Consider the following 10,273-nt stretch of genomic DNA (forward strand, 5'->3'; position numbering starts at 1 on the left):
CCTTCAGGGTTATCTTTGGTCTCTTTGTTGCCTCTGATTAATGCCCTCCTTGCCTGGTCCATGAGTTTTGGTGGGCAGCCCTCTCTTGGTAGGTTTGTTGTGATGCCATATTCTTTCCATTTTTTAATAAAGGATTTAATGATGCTCTGTGGGATGTTCAAAGTTTATGATATTTTTTTATAACCCAACCCTGATCTGTACTTCTCCACAACTTTGTCTCTGACCTGTTTGGAGAGCGCTCTGGTCTTCATTGTGCCCCTTGCTTAGTGGTGTTGCAAACTCTGGGGCCTTTCAGAACAGGTGTATGTATACTGAGATCATGTGACAGATCATGTGACACTTAGATTGCACACAGGTGGACTTTATTTAACTAATTCTGTAACTTCTGAAGATAATTGGTTGCACCAGATCTTATTTAGGGGCTTCATAGCAAAGGGGGTGAAAACATATGCACGCACCAATTTTCCGTTTAAAATATATATATTTTGAAGTTCTTTTTTTCATTTCACTTCACCAATTTGGACTATTTTGTGTATGTCCATTACATGAAATCCAAATAAAAATCTATTTAGATTACAGGTTGTAATGCAACAAAATAGGGAAAATGCCAAGGGGATGAATACTTTTGCAAGGCACTGTAAAAGTGTTAACCCTCGCAAGGCTGCCGGCCCAGACGTCATCCCTAACCGTGTCCACAGGGCATGCGCAGACCAGCTGGCTGGTGTGTTCACGGGCATATTCAATCTCCCTATCCCAGTCTGCTGTCCCCACAGGCTTCAAGATGGCCACCATTGTTCCTGTATCCAAGAAGGCAAAGGTAACTGAACTTAATGACTATCGCCCCGTAGCACTCAACTCTGTCATCATGAAGTGCTTTGAGAGACTAGTCAAGGATCATATTACCTCTACCTTACCTGACACCCTAGACCCACTTCAATTTGCTAACCGCCCCAATAGATCCACAGTCGATGCAATCGCCATCACTCTGCACACTGCCCTATCCCATCTGGACAAGAGGAATACCTATGTAAGAATGTTGTTTATTGATAATAGCTCAGCATTCAACACCATAGTACCCTCCAAGCTCATCATTAAGCTCGAGGCCCTGGGTCTGGACTTCCTGAGGGGCCGCCCCAGGTGGTAAAGGTAGGAAACATCACCTCCACTCCGCTGATCCTCAACACCGGGGCCCCACAATGGTGCGTGCTCAGCCCCCTCCTGTACTCTCTGTTCACCCATGACTGTGTGGCCAAGCACCCCTCGAACTCAATCATCAAGTCTGCAGACAACACAACATTAGTAGGCTTGATTACCAACGATGACGAGACAGCCTACAGGGAGGAGGTGAGGGCTCTGGGAGTGTGATGCCTGGAAAACAAACTCTCACTCAATGTCAACAAAACAAAGGAGATGATCGTGGACTTCAGGAAACAGCAGAGGGTACACCCCCTATCTACATCGACGGGACCGCAGTGGTGAAGGCGGCACAACAGAGCCTCTTCAACCTTTACGTTTACAGATGCACAATTGAAATCATCCTGTTGGGCTGTATCACCGCCTGGTATGGAAACTGCACCGCCTGCAACCACAAGGCTCTCCAGAGGGTGGGACTGTGCTTTGGCAAAGTGGGTGGGGTTATATCCTGCCTGTTTGGCCCTGTCCAGGGGTATCGTCAGATGGGGCCACAGTGTCTCCCGACCCCTCCTGTCTCAGCCTCCAGTATTTATGCTGCAGTAGTTTATGTGTCGGGGGCTAGGGTCAGTCTGTTATATCTGGAGTATTTCTCCTGTCTTATCCGGTGCCTTGTGTGAATTTAAGTATGCTCTCTCTAATTCTTTCTTTCTCTCTTTCTCGGAGGACCTGAGCCCTAGGACCATGCCTCAGGACTACCTGGCCTGATGACTCCTTGCTGTCCCCAGTCCACCTGGCCGTGCTGCTGCTCCAGTTTCAACTGTTCTGCTTGCGGCTATGGAACCCTGACCTGTTCACCGGATGTGCTACCTGTCCCAGACCTGCTGTTTTCAATTCTAGAGACAGCAGGAGCGGTAGAGATACTCTGAATTATTGGCTATGAAAAGCCAACTGACCTGTTGCACCCTCGACAACCACTGTGATTATTATTATTTGACCCTGCTGGTCATCTATGAACATTTGAACATCTTGGCCATGTTCTATTATAATCTCCACCTGGCACAGCCAGAAGAGGACTGGCCACCCCTCATAGCCTGGTTCCTCTCTAGGTTTCTTCCTAGGTTCTGGCCTTTCTAGGGAGTTTTTCCTAGCCACCGTGCTTCTACACCCGCATTGCTTGCTGTTTGGGGTTTTAGGCTGGGTTTCTGTACAGCACTTTGAGATATCAGCTGATGTAAGAAGGGCTTTATAAATCAATTTGATTTGATTTGGTGCGGTCTGCCCAACCCATCACCGGGGGCAAACTACCTGCCCTCCAGGACATCTACAGCGCCTGGTGTCACAGGAATGCCAAAAAGAGCATCAAGGACATCAACCACCTGAGCCACTGCCTGTTCACCCCGCTATCATCCAGAAGGCGAGGTCAGTACAGGTGCATCAAAGCTGAGACCGAGAGACTGAAAAACAGCTCCTATCTCAAGGCCATCCGACTGTTCAACAGCCATCACTAGCACATTAGAGGCTGCTGCCTATAGGCATAGACTAGAAAACACTGGCCACTTTAAGGATTGGAACACTAGTCACTTTAATAGTGTTGACATGTCTTGCATTACTTATCTCATATGTACTGTGTTCTATACTATTCTACGTTATCGTAGTCACTTAATAATGTTTACAAATCTGGTATTACTCATCTGATATGTATATACTGTTTTCTATCCTTCTGCGGTATCTTAGTCACTTAATAATGTTTACATATCTTGCATTACTCATCTCATATGTATATACTGTGTTCTATACTATTCACTATTCTACTGTATCTTAGTCTGTTCCGCTCTGACATTGCTCGGCCATATATGTATATAGTCTTAATTAATTCCTACTTAGATTTGTGTGTATTGGGTATATGTTGTGTAATTTGTTAGATATTACTTGTTAGATATTACTGCACTGTTGGAGCTAGAAGCGCAAGCATTTCGCTACACCCGCAATATCATCTGCTAATCACGTGTATGTGACCAATACATTTTGATTTGATTTGATTTGAAGCTATGCTGTGCATGTTAGGGAAATGAACGTAAACGAATTACTCCAAATTTAAAACGACACGCCCCCGCATGTTCGCTCGCACGCGCCCCAGTGGCCTAATGGATAAGGCACTGGCCTCCTAAGCCAGGGATTGTGGGTTCGAGTCCCATCTGGGGTGGACCATTCTTTTGCGTCAAATTTCCTTTTCCTTCATTGAAATTATGATTCGATCATTAATCGTATTCTGGATGATATATTTGGTAACGTATGTGTTTCACTTTGTAGGCTGATGCAATGGGATCTTGCTTCTGGTGAGAAATCCAAAACGGAGGGTAACCAATCAAGGTAAATTCACGTGTGTGTCATGAACAATATTCGCGAAAGCAACAATAGTGGAATCGGCAGGTTCGTCTTTGAAATAAAAGTCCGTCATTGTAACGGATGCAAACTGATAAAAATTGTGAAAACATGCCATAATTGGACTAGATAATGCTACACAAAGTTGGAATGTTGTTATATAAATTCAACAAAAAAATGATTTGTTCATTTGAAGAATATATATTTTTTAATGTGGATATATTTTAATTTAGAATTGCATTGGGGTCATAATTACAGTTTATGCACTGTACAGCCTAACCTATGGATTGTGCACCCAGACATGGGGTATCAGCCTACTCAGTGACACTCACAGAACACAACTGTGAAGAGTTTACACACCAAAAATATACACAGTAGGCTGAATAGGATTTGGCCAGGATTGTTCCGGTTTGGCCACTAGATGCCCCCATTGTGCTTTTTTGACCCTTTTGTTTTCCCTTGTTTCCAGTTATTATTTGCACCTGTGCCTCGTTTCCCTTGAATGTATTTAAACCCTTAGTTTTCCTCAGTTCTTTGCTCTGTGTTTGAAAGTTAGCACCCAGCCCTAGCGATGCTGTGAACATTTGTTGCTTCAGTTGGACTCTTGTGGTACTCTGTTTTTGTTCTCGTTTATTTATTTTTGATTATCTTTTGAGGCTTTTTCCTGCTGTACCTACCACCTTGTGGATTTACCTTTTGACTTGGAGGATTACCTTTTTCTCTTGGAATTACTTTTGATGTTGTGGATTTATATTTTTGCCTAAAGAACTTTCCTTTTTACTTTATTAAAACACCGTCTCAAGTACTGCTGTGTCTGCCTCATCTTCTGGGTTCTGCCGACTATTAGTGGCTCAGTTTGCTAAGTGACTGTTTCTTACACCGGAGACCCGAGTTCGTAACCGGGTCTTGACACGTCAAAGTCCTGCAATAAGAGTTAAGATGCTAATATTTGTGTATTAGTATATTTTTTATTTGTTTTTATTTAACCTTTTATTTAACTATAGTTGTGTTCTGTGCATGTCACTGAGTAGGCTGATACCCCATTTCATGGGTGCACAATCCATAGATTAGGCTGTACAGCAGTGGTGGAAAAGTACCCAATTATCATACTTGAGTAAAAGTATAGAAACCTTAATAGAAAGTTACTCAAGTAAAAGTGAAAGTCACCCAGTAAAATACTACTTGAGTAAAAGTCTAAAAGTATTTGGTTCTAAATATACTTAATAAGTATCAAAAGTAGATGTAATTGCTAAAATATACTTAAGTATCAAAAGTATCAAAATAATTAGAAATTCCTTATATTAAGCAAAGCAGACAGCACCATTTTCTTGATAAAAAAATGGACGGATAGCCAGGGGCGCATTCCAACACTCAGACATCATTTATAAATGATGCATTTGTGTTTAGTGAGTCTGCCAGAACAGAGAAAGTAGAGATGACCATGTGTTGTCTTCATAAGTGCGTGAATTGGACTATTTCATGTCCTGCTAAGCATTCAAAATGTAACTAGTACTTTTGGGAAAATGTATGGAGTAAAAAGTACATTATTTTCTTTAGGAATGTAGTGAAGTAAAAGTAAACCTTGTAAAAAAATATTAATAGTAAAGTACAGATACCCACAAAACTACTTAAGAAGTACTTTAAAGTACTTTTACTTGAGTACTTTACACCACTGCTGTACAGTGCATATAAGTATGCCCCCAATGCAATTCTGAATTCAAATACATCTGCAGTGCAATTTCAACTAACTTTTTTGTCAAATTAACGAATAATTGTCTTTTGTTGAATTTATATAACAACATTCCAAACTTGTTAAGCACTATCTAATCCAATTGTGGTATAATTCCACTATTTTTATCCGTTTGCGTCAGTTTCAATAAGGAACTTTTATTTTGAAGGCAAATAACTGATTCCACTTATGCTAATATTGTTCTAAACACATTTGTGATAAATTCCCCACCGGCTCCACCAATAAGGAAACTATAAACTTGAACCAGACTTTCAGTTCCCCACTGTTTTTATTTTGTGAATAGTGGGATTTATTCAGGTAACATTCATATCTGTAAATCACGCATTTAAAATCTGTATTTTCTTCGAACGGAAATGAAGAGGCTGTGTCTTTTTTTTTTTTTTTTTGCTGCGACTTTCGCCAGTGCTGACAGTAAGTGAAACATTGTAGCCGAAGTTATTTTGTGAGCTGTATTTGATTACACACAGCGAATGCGTGTATACATGTATGCTAGACGAAATAGGCTGACATCTCAGATAGTGAAACTTACAGTGAAACGTAAAGGGTTGTACCGTGGTTGAGACAATTTTTTCCATTAAATGCAGAAATGAATCCATTTAAATCAATGATAAACCCAGTAATTTCCAAAGCTCACATCGTGTTTCTGTAATGATTAATTTAATGTTTTTTTACTTAAAAAAAAAAAAAAACGTTTTGGCTATCCTGCACAAATGGAGCTAGAAACATAAGCATTTCGCTGCACCTGTGATAACATCTGTAAATCTGTGTACACAACCAATACATTTTTATTTGATAATATCAATTTTAAGAAATCCTCTAATGTTTCTGTTGAAAGTTGACATGTGTATATTGCGTGCTTTACAGTTGAAAGCAGCCACAGTGTACTGGGATGCTACACATAAGACTGTCCAACTGAAAGAAGGAGTGATAGAAAAAGAGGGGGATGCATATGGATACCTCAATGACAGCCTCTCTCAAACGGGATGGAGTGTACTGGAGATCCGTGCAGGGTTTGGGGAGACCCTTGAGTATGACGAGGTCACCTACTTCCTTGCGGGATACCTAGAGGGCTTCCTCACTGCACCGTAAGTGGCTTGGGCATTGTTGCATGTCAATTCAATTTCTGATCGACATTGTCATGTTTAATCTTATTTTGTTTTTCATCAGGCAAATGATTAGGCACTACGCCAACATGTATCCCCAGCTGATCAAGGACCCTGAAGTTTTAGGTCCAGTGGAGCGCTTCATGGTGTGAGTTTCTTTTTTCTCCTCAGGGATGATGGCCAATAACCATAGTGAAAAGCCAGGTCGGATCTGCATCCTGTCCTTTGAGGGTTTTGAAATGTGCTTGGCTCTATCAGGAAGCAGGACTCGTGTACCAGGGAGCAGGTGAAACTGAACAGGAGCACTGATCCTCTGTGGCACCACACTGGCTTCATAGTGGCCCAGATGGACGGACTTCAGGCGGAGGTCGCACACTGGGCCAAGAAACAAGGGAAAGAGGTACGCTGATATCTAGGAATGGATCAATAGATTCATGGATCATCATTCAGTGGCACAATGTGATCTCTAACCTCTTTCTGCCTGGTGTCTCCCCCACCTTAGCCTCTGACCCTGTTTGCTGTCCAGTTCCTGAATGCGGTGGTAGATCTGCTGGACCTGATTCCAGCCCTCGTCCCTGGCACTGAGCCTCCTCTCGGACATTTCAAATTACCCAGGAATGGGCCACTGCTCTGCCCTCATTAAGGTTAGAGGTCATTCTGCTCTTGCTGTTGAGAGATTTATTCTGGACAGATCATTAGTGATATCAAATAGTGTGGATCTGTTCTTGACTTAATATGGTTTTCCCTCTATCCATTACAATCAATGTTTCTATAGTACTCAACACCAGTCTCTCTCTCCCCCTTCTAGATGCTCCCTGGGTTTGAGAACCTGCTGTTTGCCCACTAGCTGGTATACATACGCTGCCACCATGCGCATCTACAAGCACGGGGACTTCTACCTCAGTGAGCCCCACACTGCCACGGGCAAGCTGTCCTTCAGCAGCTACGCAGGTAGGTACAGCACCGTATAATGGCCGCTGTGACAGTATAAACACTACCCGTGGCTGAAGAGATACTTCAATATTTTGGAAGCGCTAGGTGTAGCGCCTCTGCATTTTCATATAAATGTGTATATTTTTTATTCATGAAAACTGTCAATGTTGTTAACATGCTTCAGAATTAAACAGTACAGATACTGTGAGACCACCCTCTACACAGGCTTCCTGGTGTCTCTGGATGACTTCTACCTCCTGGGCAATGGCCTGATGATGACCCAGACCACCAACAACGTCTTCAACACGTTCTCTGACCAAACTCGGGCCCTGCGCAGGGGTGAGGAACACAGATATGGATATAGTACTGCCAATAGATGTACATCTTAAGCATAAACTTAGCAGAGATAAAATCTGTGGAGGAGATGGTAATTGAGCAAGATCTTCCTCTCCCAGGTTACTGGCCCTCCTATAACGTGCCTTTCCACCCAAAGATCTACACCCTGAGTGGCTATGGGAAGATGTGGGAGGAGTACGGGGAGGACTTCTCCTATGACCTCTGCCCCCGGGCCAAGATCTTTCGTCGGGACCAGGCTGAGGTTAAGGAGCTCGACTCCCTCAAACACATCATGAGATACAACGGTGCGCCTACGTTCCTTGCCTTTAACTGTGGCCATTTCTTTTTACTCTGGTTAGCTTTTAGTTATTTCCTTTAGTTAATTTCCTCTCGACATTCTCTCAGCTCTCACTTTGAGTAGCTGTTAACCATGTTCCTTTCTCTTTCAGACTACAAAAATGACCCCTACTCCAAGGGTGACCCATGCAAGTCCATCTGTTGCCGTAATGACCTGATGGAGAAAGACCCCAGCCCAGGAGGATGCTATGACACCAAGGCAGAACTTTTACTAGCATTCATTCAGTTCGATCTCTAAATATTTTAAGATAATGTAATAAACATCTGTCTCTCTCTGTAGGTGACTGATTTCCACATGGCGCAGGATTTCAGAGCGGAGGCGGTGAACGGTCCCACGATGCAGGGCGACCTCCCTCCCTTCTCCTGGGAGGACTTCAATAGCACGGCTCACCAGGGTCTGCCAGACCACTACGACCTCCGCTTCATCAGCATGCAGCCTGCACTCTTCATGCCCTGAGAGAGGTGCCATAGAGGAGGGGGGGGGGGGGGGGGGAGGTTTGAAGAGTTGCCTATGGGGTTAGGGTAATGGAGGAGGGCGGTTAATGCAGATAGTATTAAAGTCTATCATCTTTATTTACAGTCCAATATAGTAAATCAGCCTCGGAGAAATGCTGCAATAATGATCCAGCTTAAGGGATTCTTATTTTATGTGTGTTTTGTCAATTAGCCTACCTACTTTTTTCTTCATGCACTCAGTTGACCTATGTCTTGGACATTGACTAAGAGTTGCTGCTGTATTGCCGTCATTTAGACATTTGAAACACGCTGAATCAATGTAGAAAATGACTGAAGCCTGGTTTGTTCGGTGCCAAATACTATCTTTTTAAATTCAGGTCAATGACCTAAACCTAGATTAAAATTCAGTACCCTTTGTATTATAATCAAATCCTGACCTTGAAACTAATTACAATTCATGTTGTCATATGTTGAATTCACTATGATAATATCAATGCAATTCTCAGGGCTCTTAATCTCATGTTTCATGTTTGTTACATGGCCTGCTGCTACGGTGGGTGTTTCTATTTTTATACATGGAAGAATAATTTTGAACTTTGTACATGTTTGATGTCTTGGAAAGCTGCACTTCAGAAATGTATTTTCTATGGTTGTTAATAAATTTGAACAGTGCCCATAACTTTCATATCTTTATTCACTTTTATGTGCACCCTCAGCTGAACACATCTTATCCAGTCAAATATGACTTTTCTGGTTTAAGTTTGATCTCTCTCTCTCTTGGGACACATTGGTGATTCATCCTTTCCTACAAAAGGAAGAACTGAAATGTCTGTTGAGGGACTCCTCCCCTCCGTTGCCCTTTCTTTCCCCTCATGTCTTTCTCTCTGTCTGGTCCAAATGGTTTCACTGTATGTTATTCTCTGGTTCACACACAGCTACATGAGGACAGAGTGAGGCAGCAGGTTTCTCTAGTGTGGGCATTAATTACATGACCAGGCATCGACATGGCAAAGAAGACCTGTAATCCGGGCACAACGTGGGACAAACTGCTCATCACCTGTGTCAGCTTGACAAGGCCTCAGCCAAAGCCAGCCACAGGTGAGTTTCACTGCTCTGGTTTGTCTAAGGGCTCTATTCAATCCGTATCGCGGAAATTCAACATTAGTGTGATTGGAATTTAAAGACAATGTACCCACTTTAGCAGAGACTGCATTCACTGTAAGCGCTGCAGATGTCGGCGCAATAGGAAATGACCTTTACCTTTCTACAGCGATACAGATTGAATAGAGCCCTAATCTTGGTTGTCCTCACTTATTGTCTGCAAGTGCTTCTTTTAGGAAAAATACTTATTTCACTGGCTTCTCTATAGTATGGCATTGATATGGCGATATATATCCTCCCCATTGTCTTAGTGATGGATGCAGCATAGTCACTAATAAGCAGCATTGATACAGTATTATGGGGACTTTGTCATCCTTTTCCACCAGAATCCCCACCTGTAAAATGGAGTAGCGATGTTCCTCCCCAGTACGACCCGGCAGTGAGTCCAGCTGTCTGGATATCAGTGGTAGTCGTAGTGAACGGCTCCATCCTGGCAATGTTTCTATGGTTCATCATATACAAAATGCAGGCAAGGCGCAATCACACTGCAGGTAAGGAATGCCATTGAGGCTAATGGAGAATGTGTATTTTTATCTGTGTTTCACAGCAAGTGTCTTGTTCAGTGCTTTCATTTGAGTTAAGTGGGGTTGAAGACATTAAGCAGGAAGCTCATCTAGTTTCTGTTCCCCTCTGATAGGCTCTCTGGGGACTGCCCTACTGT

The 10,273-nt window shown here is 42.7% G+C and overlaps 1 non-coding gene and 1 pseudogene across 1 annotated transcript; both read left to right on the top strand.

The window, feature by feature from the left end:
* Positions 1-1,410: 1,410 nt before the first annotated feature.
* LOC139561421 (phospholipase B-like 1) lies at positions 1,411-9,130 on the top strand (annotated as a pseudogene).
* On the top strand, positions 3,265-3,337 carry trnar-ccu (transfer RNA arginine (anticodon CCU)). The gene has a single exon. It is a non-coding gene; the product is annotated as a tRNA-Arg (tRNA).
* Positions 9,131-10,273: the final 1,143 nt, after the last annotated feature.

The sequence above is a fragment of the Salvelinus alpinus genome, chromosome 1 (genome assembly GCF_045679555.1).
Source record: "Salvelinus alpinus chromosome 1, SLU_Salpinus.1, whole genome shotgun sequence".
In the NCBI taxonomy this organism is placed as follows: Eukaryota; Metazoa; Chordata; class Actinopteri; order Salmoniformes; family Salmonidae; genus Salvelinus; species Salvelinus alpinus.